Source organism: Chaetodon trifascialis, chromosome 17, assembly GCF_039877785.1.
Source record: "Chaetodon trifascialis isolate fChaTrf1 chromosome 17, fChaTrf1.hap1, whole genome shotgun sequence".
NCBI lineage: Eukaryota > Metazoa > Chordata > Actinopteri > Chaetodontiformes > Chaetodontidae > Chaetodon > Chaetodon trifascialis.
In genome coordinates, this window is record NC_092072.1 from 11,108,834 (window position 1) to 11,131,635 (window position 22,802).

The 22,802-nt window shown below is 44.3% G+C and overlaps 1 protein-coding gene across 1 annotated transcript in view; it reads right to left on the reverse strand.

Moving 5' to 3' along the window:
• atxn1a (ataxin 1a) overlaps nt 1-22,802 on the reverse strand; it is an 85,826-nt gene that overhangs the window by 21,098 nt on the left and 41,926 nt on the right. Inside the window, exon 3 of the mRNA XM_070984141.1 lies at nt 8,373-8,488. The gene's annotated coding sequence lies outside the window, so the exon portion shown is untranslated. The remainder of the gene's footprint in view (nt 1-8,372; nt 8,489-22,802) is intronic.

Sequence of the window (22,802 nt, forward strand, 5' to 3'; positions counted from 1 at the left end):
ACAACGGGTCGTGATTTCTGGAAAGAGAGATTGCTTTTGAGTTTTTTTTTTTTTTTTTGGACACTTTGAGCAGCACAAGCACAGTGTCATCCAGTCTCATTATAGTCCAGAGGAGGCAGACATCTCTGCAGCCCATATCTCTCAGCGTTAAATATCACTACAGGTGGGAGGAAAAGAAAATATTGATTTCATGGTGAAGTGTCCCTTTGAGGCAAAGTTTGAATCAAGACACAGGCAACGGATTCTTCCTAACTAACTCAGTCAATACCACTTCATCATAAGAGTCAATGTAATGTTAAGTGCAGTAAAATATTACTGCTCTTTCATTTCTTCTGTGTTTCAGTGGAGTGGAGAACAGTCTCAGTCAGAGCCAGTCACTAAGGAAACTGATGAAAAGCTTCTATATATACACACGCACACACACACACACACACACACACACACACACACACACACACACACACACACACACACACCTACAGTATATACATATCACAGACGTCCCTGCTCTCTCTCCGTCACCCACACATACTGACTCTTACTCTGTCAGTCGCCCCCGCAAACTTCACACACACACACACACACACACACACACACACACACACACACACACACACACACACACACACACACACACACACACTTCCTACACTCTCTTCAACCATCCATCCCTCCTTAGTCTCTGTCGGTGAACACTCTCTTGTTTATCCATGTCTTTCCATCTGTCTCTGTGTGTATGAGTGTGTGTGTGTGTGTGTGTGTGTGTGCGCAAGAGCTTGTGAGACAGCAGGTGCAGAGCCATCTAATGGTCACACACCAAACACGCGCACACACACACAAACGATCACTGCGAGGCTGGCTTTATGAAGGCGCGCCCTTATTACAACATCTTAATCATATCATACCAGTGTTCTCTTCATAATCTATTATTCGTAACCTTTTGTAATCATTACATAACCATGTTAACAGCGAACCCTCTGAACTGTGGGCCGTCTACACACTCTACAAATATCTTTCACTTTCCGTATCCCTTCATCTTGCTCACAACCCCTCTGCCAGTCCTGTGTTAACTTGCTGGCAGTGTAGTGTGCTGCTTCAGCCCAAGCCACATCCCATTCACAAACCTACTAATCCACACTGTATTAGATCCCTGCTTGTCACACACACACACACACACGCACACACACACACACACACACACACACACACACATGCACGCATGTGGCGTGTGTGTGTGTGCGTGCAGGATTAGGGAGGGACTGGAATGGATGGCCAAATCACTGCTAAGCCCCTCTATTGCTGTATAATCCCACTGAGTACACTCACTCACTCACACACACACACACACACACACGCAGATGCACAGATGCGTAAATATGAAAAACATTCAGCTTCAGACGCGCACATGCGCAAAACATGAACTGATGCTCCCTCGCTCTCTCATTCTCACACACACACACAAAGCACAAATTTGCACACACCCACACACACGCAAACAGTAGCAGTCATCACAGACACTCAGACGCACAGATATGCAGGCAAATGTCCAACACACTCATTCAAGGGCAAACACAGACATAAACACCCAAATATGATTTCAGAGACAATGCATAATCCTGTTCAGAGAATGTGTGCTGCAGCACAAAGAGAGTAAGGGAGAAATGTAGGAGGGGAGGCAGTTGCAGAGAGAAAAGAGAAAAGTAAAAGGCAGAAAAGAGGATTGAGAGAAAAGGGACAGATAAATGTAATTCAAACTCCATTCATCCTCACACCATCCATTCATTCATTCTACCCACACAACGATCGCTCCTTTGTCCGGCCCTTCAACACAAGACCTGAACAAATATTAAAAAAGAATGTCGCTCACTTTGGAAACTGGAATATAGAGATTTTCAAGCCTGTTTTTATTATGAACTACGACAACTCAATTAGCATTAAAGAAGCTGTAAACAGGCTACTACTACATCGACTTAATCTGGCTTTTCATTGGTTATTTTAAGTAAGAGTAGATGGAAAACTAACCACAAAACGCCTCCAAACAGGAAGTTCAATATCTTACAGATTCTGCACGAATGAATTTCCTTTCTGGATAATAAAGTAAAAGTTGAACTTAATATTGATTGATTGTATTGATATATTTATTGCTCTAATGGGACACATTTCAGTTGTTTTGTGCGACCAACAGTCCAAAAGTTCTTCAATTTATTTCCACAGAGGAATAAAAAAGAAGCTATTACTGATTTATTGAATAAGTTTCTGTTTTTAAGTAGTTGACTAACTGTTTCAGTTATACTTTTAGCCTATTCATCATCTAAGTGTCCTCAGGTCACATTGTTGTCTTCATACGACCATGCAAAGTTGGGAATTTTCTAAGTCTACACCTCTTACCTTGGAAATATGCCTCACATTTGAATCTTAAAATGCAGCCTTATTATACACCATATGCAACACGCACATACATTTCATACATAGCGTGTCAGTTACTGACAGAGCACACTGTTTTTGTAATGGATTTTTCTTCTTCACTATTCACACCAAAAGTCAATTAGCAATGCTAATTTAAAGCAAATCCTCTTTAACATTTATCACACCTCATCTTTGTGCTCCCATGATCTATTCATGTGAGTGGGACATGGTGAGAAATGCAAGCGGCCAATCGGACTCAGATGACGTGAGTGTGATCGCTTCTTAGCTGAAGTCGGGTTGAGGATGGCAGGTGTGGGATGTGCGACTCTGAGGGGCTGCAGGGAGCGTGGCGCCAAACAGGACGCCTGTGGGGGCAAACGGTAATATGCACACATCTGTCGGCTAACACTGCTGTATTTGCTTGTCAGCACACACGCACACCTGCACATCAGAACAGAAGAAAAAGACTTTTTTTTGTCCACATGCGTCCACATCTAGGACAGAGAACCCTACTGTTGTGTGCGCTGAAAGTGAACTGCGCTGCTGTAATGGGCATAGGCAGGCAGACTGGCACTAATTGGCATGAATGGGCATGGCAGCGGGCATTGTGTGGATGAAGAGGAGGTGGGCGACTGCTCGGCATGTGTCCTCGTCGGTGAATAATGTGTTCCACCTTTTCAAAAGGTGTACGCACAAAAATGTCAGACAGGCAGCGGCGCTGGTTGAGCATGCACACTCACACGGATCATCAAAGGCCTCGGCTGCTCAACACAAACACACATCCAACACCCCTGACACTCAACAGGACACACGTGCAGTACACACCGTGGCCATACAGAACTCAGCCATCATCCACACGAACAATCTCCAGAGGCAGACACACGCACACACACTCCACAGGTATCTGCATGCTGCCCAGCAGTGCATCTGCTCCTCAGGCCAAAAGCTGCCTGGTGAACACAACAATAGACTTTGATTAAATAGACAAACCCATGCATGTCCATTCACTCTATACAATCAAATGTATAGAATTTTGCTGATTGCTGTCAGACTCCCAGAAGGGAAAATGGCTCTAGTCAATTGGGCAATTTCTCCAGAGTGAAGTATGTTTTGTGTGTGCTGTTAACAAAGGACCAATGTTTACAACATATAAAAACAAAGTGGGGAAAGAGCCTTAAAGGTCCAGTGTGTAGGAGTGAGGAGCATCTAGCAGTGAGGTTGCAGACAGCAACCAACTGAATACCCCTCTTTGTCAATATAATGTTGATTGGACTCTAATACCCATACTTCTCATTATTTGTATCTTATTTACACAATGCCGTCAGTAACTTGATCTCAAGTTTCCGTTTGTGCTTTCCAGAGTCTCCTGACTTAACAAACCAGTTTACATTTGGAGGCTACTGTTGAAGTTTTCAAGTACACACTCACACTGGCCACGCGAGAGTGGAGGAAGAGCAGCTTCACAGCATTTGAGTGAGTTTGCAGAGAGACAGACTGACTAACTGCACAGGCGTCGCACTGCTTGTCTCACTTTTCCAACTAGTCTTTCACTTTCTTTCAACAGCATTATTTTCAGTAGTTTTCATGCAGGCACACACACACACACACACACACACACACACACACACACACACACACATTGCACACACAAACACAGATGAAAGGAAATTCCATCTCAGTGACATTCTCTGGGTGGGCCTTTTCAAACTAAGGAAGGACCAGTGAGTGCTTTGTGTGTGCGTGTGCGTATGTGTGTGTGCGCGTGCATGTGTGTGCGCGCACGTGTGTGTGTGTGTCCACATGCTGTTACCAAAAAAAAGGCTTTTTTATGTGCAAAATTCTTCTGCATGCATGCAGCTGTCTCATGAACTGAAAATAACATGTTTTAAAAGCTGTGGCAGTAGCACACACACACAAGCACGCGCGCACACACACACACAGCTGTCTTGAGACTGCTTGTATGTATCCTTGCAAACACACAAACCCTCTGACCCTGACACAATTTCATGGCCAAACTCAACTCCTGCCTTGAAGACCACTGACACTGTGCGTGTTCATAGTTTGACGGTGGTTATGTAAGAATTCGCAGTGGAAAGGAGAAAAGGGAAAAAAAAAAAAGCGTGAGGAACAAAGGAGGGAGGGGCAGATGAAAAGACGAGAGGAGTGAGGAGAGGAATGAGGAGAGGAGGAGGAGGAGGAGGAGAGGAAGGGCAGGATAAAATAACAAGAAGATGACAGAGGAGCAGGAAAAAGATGGAGAGAGACAGTGATGTCACACTGTAGTGGCACCGCAGTGAGCGGGACAAAGAGAGAGAGAGAGAGAGAGAGAGAGAGAAACGGACAACGAGAAAGAGGCGTAGGAGATCTATTAGCTGATAGAAGCCATGCAGACAACCTCCCACTCCTCCAATTGATTCAAGGATACTGTGGTGTGTGTGTGTGTGTGTGTGTGTGAGAGAGAGAGAGAGAGAGAGAGAGAGAGAGAGAGAGAGAGAGAGAGAGAGAGTGTATGAGAGTGAGTGACAGTGAAACTCTGGCTTTGGGCCTTGGGGCATAATGTAGTACTACTAGAAGTCTCTCTTTTGAGACTGCACTTAGTCTTTCTCCTGTCAGTGTGCGTGTGAGTGAGCATGCATGCAGACATTGATGTGTGTCTCTGTGTGTGTGCTCATGTTGTGGCTCCTGCTCACACAAGGAAAACCATTAAATTTGAGGGTAAAGTCTTGGTTTTGGTTAATGTAAGGTTTAGGTTTAGTCTCCAGGGGAAGAATACAAGTCAACGCAATGTCCTCCTGAGGGACAAAAACAAGTTTGTGTATCTATCTCTGCGTGTGATTGTTTCAAGAGGACAGCATAAAGGAATGCCTCAGTTCAAGACTTGCCAAGAGCACTTTTCCCATACGCCAGAGAGCCAAGACTTCCCCAACCAGCCAAGAATAGCACCGACTCTCTCGCTCTCTCTCTCTCTCTCTCTCTCTCTCTGTATCACCCACACACGCACACACACAGACACACACAAGCACTCACACTCTTTGCTCTTTGGATTCAACGAGAAAGAGTGTGATAGTGTGAAGGAGGGAAGCACAGCCTCACACACTTCAATCAGCACAGTGAAAGAGGCAGAAAGAGAAAAAAGAGGCTCATTTTCTGAATCATACTAACATTGGAACGCTTGTACAGCACGCTTTGGAAATACTCTACATATGTTTATGCCAGTAAAGGACATTTGAGACTTTGAGAAGACAGTGAAACACTGAACGACTCTCTGGTCAAACATGCGCTTTAGTGGCATGTTTTCGGTCAAAATGTCGCGCTAATAAAGCTCCACTTAATTGAACTGAAATGAACTCAGAGGGAGAGATGGAGGCAGTGAGAGAGGGAGAGATCAGCATACAGCATAGAGACAGAGATTCCAGCAGAGAAACTGCAGCTCTCTCCACACTGTCTGCTCCCTGTGGGGTAAATGAGAGTGCTCGCTCTCTCTCTCTGTGAATGTGGGTATGTGTGTGTACACTTAAGCAAGCCTGTTTAAGACGAAGACCAGAGTGCACTTCATTCTCCCACTGCGAGTCGCCAGATGTTGAGGCAACAGAACAACAGGCAGCGACACGGTTTCTATTCCAAGAGCGTGGAAATACTGTACAAGAAGTACTTTCTGCGCCACAAAGAATGAGGACGTTTTAGACAATTTTTATCTTAAAAAGTGTTTAAACCTGCAGTGCTGAAGGTTTGTCTCCCCCATCTGGCTGTGAGAGTAGTTACACAAACACTGCTGATGCATGATTATGATGCATATCGACAGGTAGGCTTGCTACCAATAGTTTCTTTCTTATCTGGACCATCAGAAACCTTTCTAGGCTTCGCCACTCTCCTCGCTGCTGTAGCCTACTCTGTCGCTATGGCAGCTCCACCTCTCAGCTCTGGCAAACCAGTAATTGCTGGTTGACATAAAATGCATCACTATCGGTGCAGCAGTGCAGGGATGTCATCGCAGACTCCAGGTTTAAAAGCTCTGATACACGGCGAAATACAGGCAGATGTGCCTGTTGGTGATTATCAGCGTTGTTCGTGTGTTGTTTTGGCTTGAATGTAGAGGACGTTCATGTCTATGTAAAAGTCGTGTACTGCAGGTTTAAGTATGAATGACTCATCTCTCTGTCAGAAATCTGCATCTCAAAGGACTTAAAGCAACAAATGATGCAAAAAAAAAAAAAAAACTTTTAGCAGTGACCTTGTGCTGTAGATTTTCTCCACAGCTGAGGCTGTAGCTCAGAACACTCAGGGCTGTCCAGTATTACTTTTTAATGTCTGCGCTGTTGGTGCCTGTACGGTGCAATAATGAAATGTTTTTAATTAGTTTGTGATGCATATTATTAGCTCATAGCTGGACAGATCAGCGCTGCCTTGAGACTTAACCTGCCAATTAGTATCCCGACACTCTTGTAAATTCAAACATTAATCTTCCACTATGTGCACAGACTCCTGGTGGAGGTCGCTTAGTGTTTGTTACTAAAGTCACCCGTGTCCATTGCTTATTGCTCACGACAGCAGTAAAAAGACACGCAGAGTATCCCTCAGGGAAGGAGAGGCGAGTGGAAAATAACACTCATCTCCAAACTTGCAAAGCAATCTGGGTGAGAGAACTTGCAAAACTTTGCTTTAATGTTTCTTCATACTGATTTTCTTTGACTCACTGGAAAAAAATGTAAAAATAGCAAGTACAGAGACTATCCATCAACCAGAAAGCCCGAGTTCAAATCCTCGACCTCAAGCATTTGCTCTGCTGAAATGTCTGCGAGCCAGATAATCACCAGCAGCTCCAAAGGTGATATTCTGCAGCTGACCCTGTGGTCTTACTTCCTATGTGGAAGGGGAGAAAGTGAAAGGAGAATTTCTTCCCTGGGGATCAATATTAGCACAAAAAAAGACCGCATTTGAGCTGCGAGTGATTCACAGAAAAAGCAAGGCAGTTACAGCCTGTGGTTCATAGTGATTCAAAGAATGTATTGTTCATATAGACATTCATCAATGAACAAGCCGTACCCAAACACACCTAAGTAATAAACATAAACAAAGCAATAAACTACAATACATTCCTCCTTCCTGATGCCTCACAGAGATATTATTATAGGGTGTTTCTCACACCCGCAGCACTGCCAATAAGACCTCCATCCTCACAGGAAGACCTCTCACTAACTGGTTCCTGACGGTGTTATGCAAGAAAATACACTGCTGCTCCAACAGAGAACTCAAATGCAGCCTCATAACCAAACACACTGTCACTAGGCAGACTACTTTACCTTGCCCTCAAAATGCCTCTCCTCCAATGGCAACGTAGGCAGGAGGCAAACTAAGCAAGCCGAGGCCCACTGGTTTCATTTCAGCAGCTGAAAGATGCCTTCTTATCTGTCTGACTGTTCTTTAACCTCTACACAGAGGAATCATCTACCATATGGGTTTGGTAAACTCATTATACCGCATGACAGAGGAGGAGGATTAAGAGAGTAAGCCACCGATTTGAACCGAGCCATACATTTGCAACGTGCCCTGGCTCAGAGCAACAGAGAGGAAAACCTCGGTTCATTCACTGCGAGCTGCGCACGTGACGCGCTGCCTCCGTGCTCACATTCAAACCAAAGGCACTTTACTTTACTCTACAGCATCTGTGCTACGACCAGGGTGACAGGTTTATCGGCAAAACGAGGCTCTCGGCTACGGAGAAAACACGGGGCTGGAAAGTCCTTGATGTCGCAACCAAAGACATCAAATTAAACATGACAGTCAGACTCCCAGCTTTTAGGGTGGACACAGTGAAAAAGTGTCTTCTAGCTTATTGAGCACAAGCCCAGTTGGAAGACTTGGGTAGTGTTTGATTAACAAAATGAGCTTATGTAGCAAAAACAGATGAATTTATTGAAGTGTGAGGATGCAGGCATGGCACATGTTAAGAGCAGGGACAGTCTCACCTCATTTAACACAGCTCCTCCAGACCCCCCTGGTTTGTCAGCAGGTGGTACAGCCCATGGAGAGGGTTCCAGACTATCCCAGAATGCAGTGTGTCGACTCAGGGACTCAGCACTCCCTGGTGGAGGAAAACAACAAAAGGACTTTTTTACATTCCTGGCAATCTCTGAGCGTCATGTCTCCGTTATAACGTGGACACACTGTCCCGTCGCGATACGCCGTGTTGCAAACACGAGCAGGATACGCAACTCATCATGCATTGCAAGGTTGATCGAACACAGCAACACATGTAACTTTGATCCTTAAGCATAAACAAAGAGACAGGATTCTCACATCTCACTTCAAATAGAGCTGCGGCTGCAAAACATTTGTCTTTCACATGCCAACAGTCTCGCAGCACAACAGAAGCACTACAACGACGCATACTGATGATGATGATGATGGTGGTGGTGGTGGTGGTGGTGGTGAATCTGAATGAGTGAAGAGAAGACTTTCGTGCACATAAATAATCCATACATAAAGAATTTCTCTGAATGAAAGATGTCTGTGCATGTGCACAGTAAAATGAAATGGGTCACAGCTTGAGGACAAACGTTCTTCAAACATTTAGAGAAAGACTAATGAAAACATCTATTTTTATTCTGCTCATTCTTCCTGTGAAATGCTGTTTCAGCCCTTTACAACCTTGCTCTTGTCTGACATTTTCCCCCTTGCATCTTTTCTTGCAAAGTGTTTTACTATCTTAAAAAAAAGCAATGCAAATACAGGTCATCATTATAAAAAAGGACCTGACATATTCATAGAGGGGGAAAAAAATACTGCAGTGCATCTTTAAAGACATCTAATGTGCAACAAGCTGACTTAAGCAGACACCCACACATCGGCATCAGAGACAGACTGGCTGATTGTCGACAGCGTGCGCACACACTCTCTGGGACTAATTAGGAGGGTTGTGGTGGAATGATGGGGATGTTACGGGGATGCGAGAGACATGTTCCCTGCTGTTAGTCAGCTGCGGTGTGTGTGTGTGTGTGTACATGAAAGTGTGTGGGACGTCAAACATCCTACTGACCCACTTCTTACATGTCTAAAGACAACGAAAGAGGTGGGTAGGAGTGTGTTTGTGTGTGTGTTGCTGTGGAAGAGTGTTTTACTGCAGGATGACAGAAAGGGGAATTACAGTATGTGGCTGGTTTTGTTTGTGCTTTACATTAGTAATGGTTATGTATATCATTCCATACACACTTTTTATGTTATGCAGAGTGACTCGATTCTACAGGGAATTGAGAGAAACAGTGCAAATGAGATATGATAATGGGACAGCGAGGCTGATGCATAACGAGACAAAGAAATAGAGGAATGTCTGGTATGGCAGACATGGGAAAATCAATAGGCTTCCACGGGGGGCAATAGTATAGTGTTAAGCTTTAAGTTGAGCATCTAAGCAAACACACGTTAAACTGGTCGCATACAGAAGGCAGTAGGGTTTGTGTGCACTAACGATGTTTGTAATATGTGTATGTAAGGCAGAAAGAAAAAATAGATGTGGGCTGAGGGCAGGGGTTAGCAGACACCAACTGGCAAAGGAATCCATCATATGGTACTAAAAAGGCAAAGAAGACAGAGGAGGAGACCGCAACAAAGAGTGAGAAATGGCAAAAGTTTAAAAAGGCAGAGAAGTAGGAGAGATCCAGAGGCAACAGGAAGGAAGACAGATGGAAGAGAATAGAAAGGACAATGAGGTAAAGCAGACAGAGAGAAAGAGAGATAGGAAGGCAGAGAGAGAGAGAGAAAGAGAGAGAAACAGATGGCGACAGAGAAGAGGCAGATACAAACTCACTGGGAGGACAACACTGGCACAGCCAGCGAGGCTCAGCGGGGAGTATGGAAAGCTGAAAAATGTCAGCGGAAAAGGGAGGAGGAGGATAGTGAGAGGGAGGGCAGAGCAGGACGGAGAGGCAGGGCTCCATTCCAAACCTAAACCAACTTTTAGGGAAAATACAACGACACCTGTCTTAAAAAGAAGTTTCACTATGCCACCTGTTCTGGGCTGCATCACGGCAAATACAGGAAGCGCATGCGAGGGATTAACTGAAAGGACGAGGTTAATTCAGCTAACAAACGCGACAAAAATGTTGATTCTAACAAATGAGAGCAGCAGGGGAACACACCGCCAGGCTAACGGAGATGAAACTAAATAAACTGTACAGAAAATCAGAAACTTAACACAAGGTGGTGCCAGGGGAGAGGGAGCCTCCAGACTGTCAGGATGGGGCAGGTCTTACATAAGCAAGCCTCCAGCTCTTTTCAAATATAATGAAAGAAAAAAGTCTTTATTATCATGAAGGTAATGTTGTGAGGATTGTAAAATACATGGTTTAACATGCACAGCCAGGCCTTGTGCTACTTTTGTTTGCTTCAAAGAAAAATGTACAGTAAAAATGACATGACCTGATATTAATGCAATATAAGTGCTTTTCAGCCTGATAAGAAGCCTTTCTTTACATCAAACACACACCAGCCAACAGTGCACACTTCCTGTCACACACACGCACCCGCACACACACACACACAACACTTTGTCTCAATCCATCATGTCCAATCCAGAGATCAGGCAGGCTAAATTAGTCAGGAATGGTTCAGTGTAAACCACATTAAGCGAACGGCTGATTGAATTGCAAAGCACAGTGGAGCAGCCGGGACCTGCAGAGAGCTGAGTGTGTGTGCACGCACACACGCAGCCGGGACCTGCAGATAGCTGAGTGTGTGTGCACGCTTTGAGGTTTTGTCAGTACATATCATTACATTCATTTAGCAGACGCTTCTGTCCAAAGTGATGTACAATAAGCGCATCCAACCTCCAGACAAACAACCAGGAGCACGTTCAGGGCGGCAGAAAATGTTCTCTGTCCTAACTCCGTGAAACAAAGAGGGGAAAGAAGAGTTTTCTGCATCTGCCGGCCACAGAGGAACTCACAGTGACTTCACAGGCGAGCGTTTGGTGTCTTTCTCAGGGTGTTTCGCCAGTGCAGCTGAACGTTGGACGCAGTGTTCAAGTGACTGAATGAGTGGCAAAAGGACAAAAGTGCAGCCTTTTGTGTGCATGTCCCGCTGCTGCATTCTGCCACAGTGGCTAAATATTGTCACAGTTTTTGGTCGTTTATGCGTGTGTCTGTGGTGAAACAGATCAAAAGGCGACGATTCTCAACATGTCTGACAAGTGTCCTCTGTGTGAGTGTTTCTCTGTACTTGACTACATGCTGCCGTGATTACACCATGAGCACTTACATCCACTCACTCCCTCACTCTCCATCACTTCATCTGTTTTGAGTGGTCGCCCCCCCCCAAAAAAAAAAGTCCATTGTCCACCCACAATCACCAAATCCTTTGCCTACTGTGCATGTTTTACATGGTTGTAAACTGGAACCACAAGCACCGAGTTCAAGGGCTCACATCAGCAAAAGATTTATCCAACAATGCCTCTGAAGGCTGCATTAAACACAGAGCTGAATGCTAAACTCTTGCTGGATAAATGTAAAGTTAAAGGTTACGCTAAAACTGCAGATTACAGAAATGTGATAATGAATGAACCACTTTCACTTTTTGAGACTTCCATCCATCCATCCATTATCTGTACCGCCTATCCCTTTCGGGGTTGCGGGGGGCCGGAGCCTATCCCAGCTACAATGGGCGAGAGGCGGGGTACACCCTGAGCCGGTCGCCAGCCGATTGCAGGGCCACATGCAAGGACAAACAACCATTCACACTCACACCTACGGACAATTTAGAGTCATCAATTAACCTAATGAGCATGTTTTTGGTCTGTGGGAGGAAGCCGGAGTACCCGGAGAGAACCCACGCATGCACGGGAAGAACATGCAAACTTCACACAGAAAGGCCCCGCCTGACCCGGGGATCGAACCAGCAACCGTCTTGCTGTGAGGCACGCACACTACCTGCTGCGCCACCGTGCAGCCCCTGCTTGAGACTTGAGGTTTGTATATATATATTTTTTTAAATAATTCAGCTTTTTCTAAATGAATGCTCACAGAGACGAACGTGGAAACATCTCAGAGCCTGAAGCCTTCAGATTCTCTTTCCACTTGCTGAGGCCAACTACACGTGCTGTGGTACACAGCTCATGCTTTATCATAAATATGACAATCACACTCACAGGAACACACACGCACACTGACACACCGAAACACACACACACACATAGACCGAATACTTTGGGAGCTGACGTAGTGTCTGACAGCTGTTTGGTTGGTTGAGGCAGAAGAATGCAGCGATCTTTTTGAGCGTGCACATGTGTGAGTGTGTGAGTGTGTGCTCGCGCGTGGAGCAAGTGACTGACCATCACTGTAATGTAAGGGAAATGCCTTCCTCAACCACAACCTCATTTTCCTAGACTCTAACATATCTGCCACACCACAAGTGAGGAATCAGCCCTGTGAAGGTTCAAGGTGCTCCAAGCAGGGAGGAATGTTATCTTGGGCGCACACATGTCTGGAAAGACCAGTGTCCTTCACTTATCATCATCATTTATCTACTGCACTCTCTTGCTGTGTTGGTGGAAGTGCATACGTGGCAACTGTGTGAGGTTCAGAGCCATAACAGAAATTCCTCTTGCCGACCTGAACTATTTTTAATATCCAGTTTTACAAGGAAGGCTGTTGGAAGGAAGGAGAGAAGAAAGCAAGATCACAAGCCAGGAAGCGAGCACAAATCATTCAGCAAAGACAAACATAAAAGAAAGGTCAGCATATCCAGGTTTACAATGCTCTCCTGCTCCTTCTCCCTCCACTTTGCAATCAAACGCCATCTATAGCCATCCCCCGCTTTCGTAACCATCCTAAAAACTCATGCGATTGACAGTCGGGGTTAATTGCAATTAAACCACAACATAACAAGGAATGTTGCTATTTCAAGTGAGAGATCTACAGCCCAGTGGTGCACTGCATACAGTATACTGTAGTTTTACTCATAGATGTCATACTCCTCACCTGACCTCTTAAATAACTGACCTTATTATGGGCTTTTTCATACCACTGCATAGACTAAACTAAGTGGGAATTTGAGAAATGATGGTTTGCTTCATCCTGACACATTTGCTTGACATTGGACTGTATTTCCCAGACTGCATCTCATCTTCAGTGAGTGAGTGTCGTGCATGGTGACTGCTAGGACTATAGGTTGTCCTTTGACAGATTCCTTGCACATAGTTTTGTTCAAACAAAAGGAAGGTCAACCCATCGACAAAAATGTAAAAATAAATGTAATGTAAAAATGTAATTAGGCTGTGTTTTCCTCATCTGGATCTGTATTTAGGGGCAGCTAGCTCGCTAGTTCAGCTAGCTTCCTAGCTAACATTACACTGATCGTACCAACAGTCCCCCCACAGACTGTACACCCATGACACACACAAACATAGAGAATAGACATGCATTCATTTGTCCCACATAAAGACAATGCGGTAGGACAAATCCAAGGCTGTCGGTTTGTGTGTGTGTGTGTGTGTGTGTGTGTGTGTGTAGGCTTCTGCGTTAAGAGGGCATGCTGAGAGAATAGGAAGCATGCTTTCTGTGCCAACCCTCTCCTTGGCAGTCAAACAAGGACACTCTCACACACACACACCCACACACACTCGCACACACACACACACACACACACACACACACACACACACACACACACACACACACACACACACACACACACACACACACACACACACACACACAGCGCTGAGCATTTTTAATTGGCCACTGATTTACCAGTTAGTGTTCTTGCCACTCTCTTCACCTCACCGTGCTGGCCCCCTGCCCTTAAGCCTGGCAGAGACACAGCTGGACCTGGAGAATGTGTGCATGAGTGTGTGGTAGTGTGTGTGACATCCTGAAGTAATTTGTTTCACGAGTGAGTGTGTCTGCGCATGTGTGTGTCGGGAGAGGAAGGTGACATTTCAACAAACACACTTCACCTTTGCTCATGTTTGCGTGCGTGTAATAGAAGGAGGCTCAGCTTCATGGTCAGACTCCTCAAACTCTGGATGAAGTCACACACTGGGGTCTCGTCGTTTGAGAAAACATCTCAAGTGTCGTGCACTAGTACTGTGCGGCTGACACTGTGTGTAACTCTAATCTGATCTTTTTAGTGATTTCGCACAGAGCACAACATTTCCTACATGAGTGTGCTGCAAAGTATCTTGGTTAACCAAAAGAAATAAATAATAAAAAATACACTTCAGAGCTCAGGGTTCGATTATAGTTTAAAAGACTTTGCAATTGATTTCCAGAGGAACATCTAGTCTGTGCAACAAGGTGTGTTTGTGTCATAAACAGACTGAATCCTCTCCTCTCCTCTGCAAGGCAATTACAATCACCACCCTGCTCACACTAACACACACTCAGACAAGCACAGACACACACATCTAGGAGCAAACCAAGGTCAAAACAAAGAGGATGAGATAAGTGTGTGTGTGTGTGTATGCGCATGTGTGTGTTTGCGTGTGTGTGTGATGACATCATTACTAGAGCAGAGCACTCAATAGCTGATTGATGGAGAGAGAGGTTGTTATGGTCGACTGCCGTGAGCTCATTGCCCAGCAACCAGACAATTGGTCCTTGCCACCGTGTGTGTGTGTGTGTGTGTGTGTGTGTGTGTGTGTGTGTGTGTGTGTGTGTGTGTGTGTGTGTGTGTGTGTGAGATCTGAAAAACGAATGCACACACATAACAGCAACACACACACACACACACACACACACACACACACACACACACGCACACACACACACACTTGTCCCATGCAGATACACGTGTACATGTACTGTAGTCCACACACGTAGATATCCGCATTCTGTTCTGCTTTACAGATAATCAAAGAGATGACACACACACACACACACACACACACACACACACACAAGTAACTAGACAGTCTGGCTCTCATCTTGACTACTAAGTAGCAGACACTGCTGCCTAATTACTGCTTCTAATGCTGCAACATAGTTGACTAGTCTTACACATTTGGCATTAGAACAGCGATTATCTAAAGTGTGTGATTATCACACAATTATTGTGTGTTGCGTGAAGTATTCAATAGGAAGGATTAATTCATCATAATTCTTGAGGTATTTTTAGCTGCAGTTTCCCCCGTGTTTCCTCTCGTCTCTCTTTTCCCTCTCAAATTAAAATTAGTTTTATTTGCATGAATGGTTATTAGCAAATGTTGCAAAAGCAATAACAACAATAACCATAAGTGGCAATGAAAGATGGATGCTGTCAAAACATTCATTATTCTAACTATAGATAAATGACAATAATAGCTCCAATGGAAAATATCCAGAAACCTCTGTATGCTTATATACACAGCACAGACTTACTGTACATACTGATATACATACAATGAATGCATCTACAGGCAAACACACGATGAAAGATGAACTATGCATTGGATACAGAGCTATTGTCTCACTGAGGTGATGGCAGGTGAGGCTGCAAATAGGCGTGCCTGTACTTTCAACAAGCATGGCCCAGACTAACATTCTCGAATGTATTTCTGTAATTGCATCAAGTGTATTTTCGCAGTTGTATAAAAACACGCTGTTTGTTGCATGCGTGTCCTAATTGACCCTTTGCTCCTCTCTTGTCTGCAGCCATGACTTCCTGGTAGCAATTTAAAATCAACAAACAGTTTAATATTGAAGTCCACTTCTTTGGGTTATGAGACTTTGGGTGGCGAAAAAAGGTTGAGCTGGTTTTTGTGAGCCAGCTGAAGGAGCGGGTCACTCTCTGGGTTATGTTGTTCCATATGAAAACTCTCTTTGGGTCAGAGTCTGGATCACTTTGGGAGAAGTTGCTTCAGGATTTCACAGCTCTCTTTTCCTATTTGCAATACAGGCGGTTACCTTCCTGTCTGCAGACACATTTCTGAGGACTTTTCTTTGACAGACTTGTAAGGACTTAGCCCGTTCAACCTCTCACATGTGCGCTATCAGTTTACCAATCACGCACAGTCACACGCATGCACACCTTCTCAGATGGCCGCTCATTGAGAAGCAAACAGAGGAGACACACTAACATCACATTGTGGCTCGAGCTGCTCTGATGTCACCCGAGCCACTGAAACTTATCAGGCTCTTCAGCGGGAACTAACAATGATTATACAGGAGCTAAAAGAGCTACAAAAAAATCAAGCACTTTTGATAAGATCAAATGTATCAGAGAAAACTCGCATTATATCCCAACTGCAAACATCTGTTCTATCGTGGCTATGGCAGAAGAGGAAACACGCGTTATTTCAGCCTCTAGAGGATTTGGAGCCCAGATATAAAGCGACCAAGTGTTGGGAAGCACTCACCACAGCTGGAGGCCCTCTCATGCCGCAGCTCTATTAACAATACTGTAAACACACACACTAACTCTGCTAGCTTTCTAAACAGATTACAACAGGAATGCTGCTCCGTGTCTTATTTGTGCCTTTGAAGAACAGGGAAACAAGAAAAGGTGTTTTGATGATGACAACAATGATCTGATGGTTGGTTGCATGTGGCTGAAAAGAAAATGCTGTAATTGTGCACCACTGCTGAGAAAATGATAGATATGTCTACAGTAGTGTGCCTCAGGTAGTCATTGTATAGCTCAATGAATAAAACATTTCACCGCCAAGGTTAGGGGGTTTTATTTCCACTGAGATCGCATATTACAAGATGAAAAATCTAGTAGGTAATAGTATGAAACCTCTTGCTGATTGTGGCCCAATTTATATATGGGGCAGCAGTGCAGCCTCATGGTTAGTCTGACCATCTCATAGGGGAGGGTCACAGGTTAATGTGTCCTTCAGTGAAAGAGCACTGCTCCATTAAGGCAAGTCACACTGTTTTTCAGATAAAATGTAAAGCAGGGTTACTGGCTGTGTGGTGGGTCGCATTTTATCAATGAGTATTTAATAATGTGGATGGCAGCCCAAGTCGCTTTCTGTCTGCGCAAGAAGTGAGATTATCAAAAGCAGTTAAACCCAGACTTAAAAACACTGCGCCGCTGCAGAATGAAAACAGAGCATCTTTGAACCCAAGACGATCAAAAAAAAAAAAAAAAAAAAAGGAGACAAAATAAAAGAAAAATGCAGTAGCAGATGAGTGTGGGGTGATAACGGAGGGGATGAACAAAAGGAGGAGACGGAACACAAAAGAAGAAACGAAGAAGCCGAGCTGAGCGTAATAAAAGAAAGAGGAACTCGTGTGTGTCTCTCTCTGTCTTTCCTTCTAAGATGTTCAAAGACTAATGCAACACTCCTGAGACACTGCTACCAACACTGGTGACACACACACACACACACACATGCACACGCACACACACACGCACGCACAGTACACCCTGCTGGGAGACAAGCTCTGTGCTACCCTCCTCTGAACCAAAGTAATGATACACTAGAAATTCAGACAGACAGATGAAGGGAGAAAAAGAGGCTGAGTGAGAGAGGGGAAAAAAGGAAAGAGGAAGAAATTAGACAAAATGTATTGAAAACAATACTGTCATTTGAGCATTCAGGAAAAACTGAAAAATGATGTGATCTGACCTAATTACCATATCATCAAGATAATAATTAAAGCTGCTGTTTTCTGCACAGAAGTCTCTGTACACGACCCGTTCAGCAGCAAAATGGTGAAAATCATGGAGCATTTAGCAGCTAAAGAATCAGATATTTCCATCAGGAGTTGGTGGAGACCAAAACCAAGCTATAACGAGAGAATTCAATTCATCTGGTGGCCCCCAGTGATTGATCGGTACATGCATCTACATGGTTGAATGATGGCAACAACAAGCTAGCGCCGATGACAATTTTACTGACATTGTTTTCATAATGACAATAATTCCTGTTATTTTCAACTGAAACATAACAGGAATCAAAGCAATAAAACAGAGAAGTCTGCCTTCTCCAGACAGCTGTCATAGGTTGCTTTTTATCTGCATCTCTGCCCCAGGAGATCACTCTCAACCTAACCTGACATCACTGTCTCTCCTCTCACAGCTTAGAAGATGAGTCTTACAGTGTGCAGCGTGAAAATGTGTGCTGTACATGGCTTTATCACCAATCTGCACGGCTGATAAAGTCGGACTCATTATTTGCTGTGGTTGTTACTGGGGCTGCCTGGTCTGGGGAAATAATATTCTTGCACGCCTTGTTAACTCTGTTTCTCTTCAGCTCTCTCAACCGCCCGCAGTTTCTCTTTGTCTCCGTCTTTCTCTCCACAAAACGCCTAATTCCCGTCTCCCTCGCCGCCTTTTTCATTGTTGTTTTTCACACTCTATCACTTTGTTCCTCACTGTGGCTGGAGGCACATTTCACTCTCCCTCATTTGACCTTCCGGCTCTCGTCTCTCCCTCACCCTCCGCTCCCCACACATACAGGTTGCACAATACTGTGGCCCCCTGAGTCAGTTTACTCATGTGTGGCCTGTGGCATGCTGAACACACTTGTCAAATCAGCACTCGAAGGATGTTTTACACACAGCTCAATTCCACGCTCGGTTGGTTAACTGACAGAGCGTTTTGATGAGAACCAGCATGTTGATGGTGACAATGCTCTAAGTTACTGCACAAATACAATAACAGTCTGAGGTTATTGCATTGCATTACAAGGATGTTTCACTTTCGGGTAGCAGCGCAATCATTTTAAAGTAGGTTTTCAAAAGATTTCTGGTACCTGTGAATATGCAAAAAAAAAAAAAAAAAGTGGAAAAATAAACCGGTCTACTAGACTTTAATAAGGTACTTTTTCCAGTAAAAAGTAGGTGAAAGAGGAAAAATTCAAAAGAGAAATAAGGGTGATGAAGCTAGAAGGAAAGAGAGGGTGGAACAGATATGAGGACAAACCAGCATAAACAAATAAGGTGTGAGTTTTTCAACTTACTGAAACTCCACCAGCATCTGACTCTGGTCGCACTTTGCAGTTAAGGTTGAATGCAGAGGAGCGCACAGAAGCGGGCGAATGGGCGTCATATTCCTTTAAGAGTGTTGGTTCTTTTCAGCAGTCACACACGGAGCCACATCTATTTATAACCCTGCTGTCTTTGAGCCTACATTTACATGGGCGCTGTGCATACACACACATCCATAGATGTCCACATGTATGCATTCTCACGCACACATTTGCATTCGGGCACTCACGCTGATTCATACCGACATGCTTTTTCTGCAGCATGTGGTCGTGTGTGTGTGGTTTGGCGTCTCTCTGACAGTAAATGTATGGTGCTACTTGACATGAAAGTGCAGTTCAGAGGCGCGTGTGTGCGTACTTAGGGTATGTTCAGGCACACATATTTGTCTGTAACTGCCGTTAGTGCACTAAGATAAAGAGTAAATAGCAAGTAAAAGTAAACTTTACACCTTTTGCCACACATTTTGACTTTAAGCGCCACATTAAGTCACGCTAGTGAGCAAGCATGCACGATGGGGTTTTTGCACAGGTGTTAACAGTGATGATGCCTCTCTTCTATTCAAATGTCCCAGTAAGCCATGACAGTGCGACAGTGAGCCAGCATGCACAACACCAGGACCTTGAAACTGTAGCAGCGAAATGGAATTCAGCCACCTTTCATTTTACTGTGTGCACCAGTGCTTTTGACTTTGACATGTCAAAATCTCAGATAAAAAGCCTGTTAGATTGCATGTTCAACATGTATTTCTATGCGTTCAGTGTAGGAGTATTATACAGTATAATGTTCATACATACAAAAAACACATATACAGCATGTACTTGTCAGCTTATGTGGAGCAGCTTAGAATGAAATCGCTCATCCCTACAGATATACTGTTTGCTTTTCCTTCGATCATACGCCAAAAAGTCTGCCGCATGCATGCACAATTGTATGCATACATATACATCCCAGCTATTCCCTATTTGAAGCCACATCAACTGTGCGTGACTTCAATTATAAGAATGACCTTGTAAAACCTTTCAGTGAAGATGCTCTCGCAAAGTTAATCCCTTGTTTATCAAAGGATAGTGCACAGTTCTGTTAAATGTCTGAGGAGTGTTGTGAAAGACAGAACGCTTTGGTTTCTGTGTGTGTGTGTGTGTGTGTGTGTGAGAGAGAGAGAGAGAGAGAGAGAGAGAGAGAGGATGACATCATTACTATGACTGGGCGCTGGCCGGTGGAAGGTCATTATGGCTTGCTGCCATGAGCTCTTTGAGACATTTGTGAGTGTGAACACCACCGTGTGTGTGTGTGTGTGTGTGTGTGTGTGTGTGTGTGTGTGTGTGTGTGTGTGTGTGTGTGTGTGTGTGTGTGTGTGTGTGCGCGTGTGTGTATTCTGGCCTCTTCATTGGGATAGCGGGGTATTTTATTGAGTTCATAAACATAACATACACCCACACAGTCTCTGCATTAAAGTCAACACGTCACGAAGGCGCCTCTTCCTGATTCCTCTCTTTGATTTTGTCCAACCATCCCCCTTTTTCTTACACCCTCTTCCGTTTACTTGCAACCTACTCAATTTCATACTGCATGCCAAAAAATGAATCAATATCAACCTCTCAGATTAGGAAATACAGCAATATATTACTTTACCAATAATAACACCTAATTTACCACCTAAATCAACACAAATGTTCCTGATTCATGTCAGGCAGAGAGAGAACATAGTCATCTTCTCATTTCTTCCTCCTTGACTCCCTCCTTTTAACCCCTGCTAAATTCTTCCTCTTATCTCAGTCTCAGCATAAATATCTATCTGCCTTCCTCTCGCTCCCCTCTCTCTCCATTCACTCCCCTTTCAAAGCCCCGCTTGTCCCTTTTCCTGCGTTCTTCCCTCCCTCCCTTCCCCCATCTGCTGACTGTCCTTCACCTCCCCGTAGCTGCACCTCACACCTTCCATCCACCCCGATTTCCTTTGCTGTGTGTCGTTCAGTAGGTGGGTGAGATAATCCCAGTTACTGTCATAAAGTCTCCACACACACAGACACTCTGTTTGAGCATAAACAGTGTGATCATAAAGCCAGCACTGCTGTCATTCAGGCTTATAGTGCTGGGGAGAAACACACCCAGAGATAATGCACAGGGTGTATGTGAGGGAGTTAGCAGTGTGTGTGTGTGTGTGTGTGTGTGTGTGTGTGTGTGTGTGTGTGTGTGTGTGTGTGTGTGTGTGTGTGTGTGTGTGGGCTGAACTCTGGAGCACAGAGGGGAGTCACTACAAGAATTCATTGCAGTAAATCAATGAGAAAACTCAGTGTTTGACCAGAGGGACTTCCCTATATGCTCCATTCACTCTTAGTATAACAACCTCAGTATGTGTGTCTTTAAATGTGTGCATGTGTGTGTGCATGCGTGTGTGTTGTAGGGGAATCCACAGCTTGCTCAGCTTAGTTTCTCATTACATCATCACATGGTACTCTGGGCTTGCTCACACAAAAAGACACACACAAAGGCGCACACACACACATACACACACACGCAAGTTGGTAATACGGGGGGGGGTGTGTTTGTGTGTATGTGTCAGTGTGGATATATTGTAATGAAGTCATGTGATTGCAAGGGCACACTGGTTGACTCTCAAAGAGCTTTTATAATACCTTTTCAATACGACTGTGTTAACGCTTGAAAAGAGGAAGAGGAGCGGCAGACAGAAGAGGAGGAGAGAACAAGGCGGGAGAAAGAAAGATGGATGAAGGGAGGGAAGAGAGAGAGAAAGAGGGAATTTAAAGAGGAGGTAAGACAAAGAGACAAAGTAAGCTTGTAAAAGAAAGGAGGACAGAGAGGGAGTGACTTAGATAGAGAGGATGAAGGTGACATAAAAACAATACATCCATTGTACTCAAACTAAAAGCTGAATCGGTAATGGATGAATGAATGAAAGACAGACAGACAGACAGACAGACAGACAGACAGACAGACAGACAGACAGACAGACAGACAGACAGACAGACAGACAGAAAGAGAGAAATGCATAGTGACTCAAAGACACAAGGGACACAGACAGAAAAAAACAAAGTGAAGCTGAGATAAAGCAGAGGAGCCAGTGTGTGAAGCTGAGTCAAAGGCAGACAGAAAGACGGACGAAAGCAACAGAAAGTCAGCTCACAACATGTTTCCTCCATATCTGTGTGTGCAGCTGTCAGGTGAACTGGCAAAACCACACAGCACTATAGAAATGTGTACATTTCATAAGTGACCTGAGTTACTATTCAAGAGCAACTGGACTCAAAAGTTTCTCTTTTCATGCTTCCTCTCGTTTAACAATGCTGAGGACATGCTGTCAATCACTGGTCCGAAATGCAATAAAGGCCCAATGCTTGCTAATAAATGTCAGTAAGAAGTATACTCCAACATAAAAAGTCACTTAACTCTCTAACACTGCAAACGAGTGTTACACATAATACTTACTAAGTGAGTGAATATGTGTCTGACTGGCTAACTGACTGCACAGCT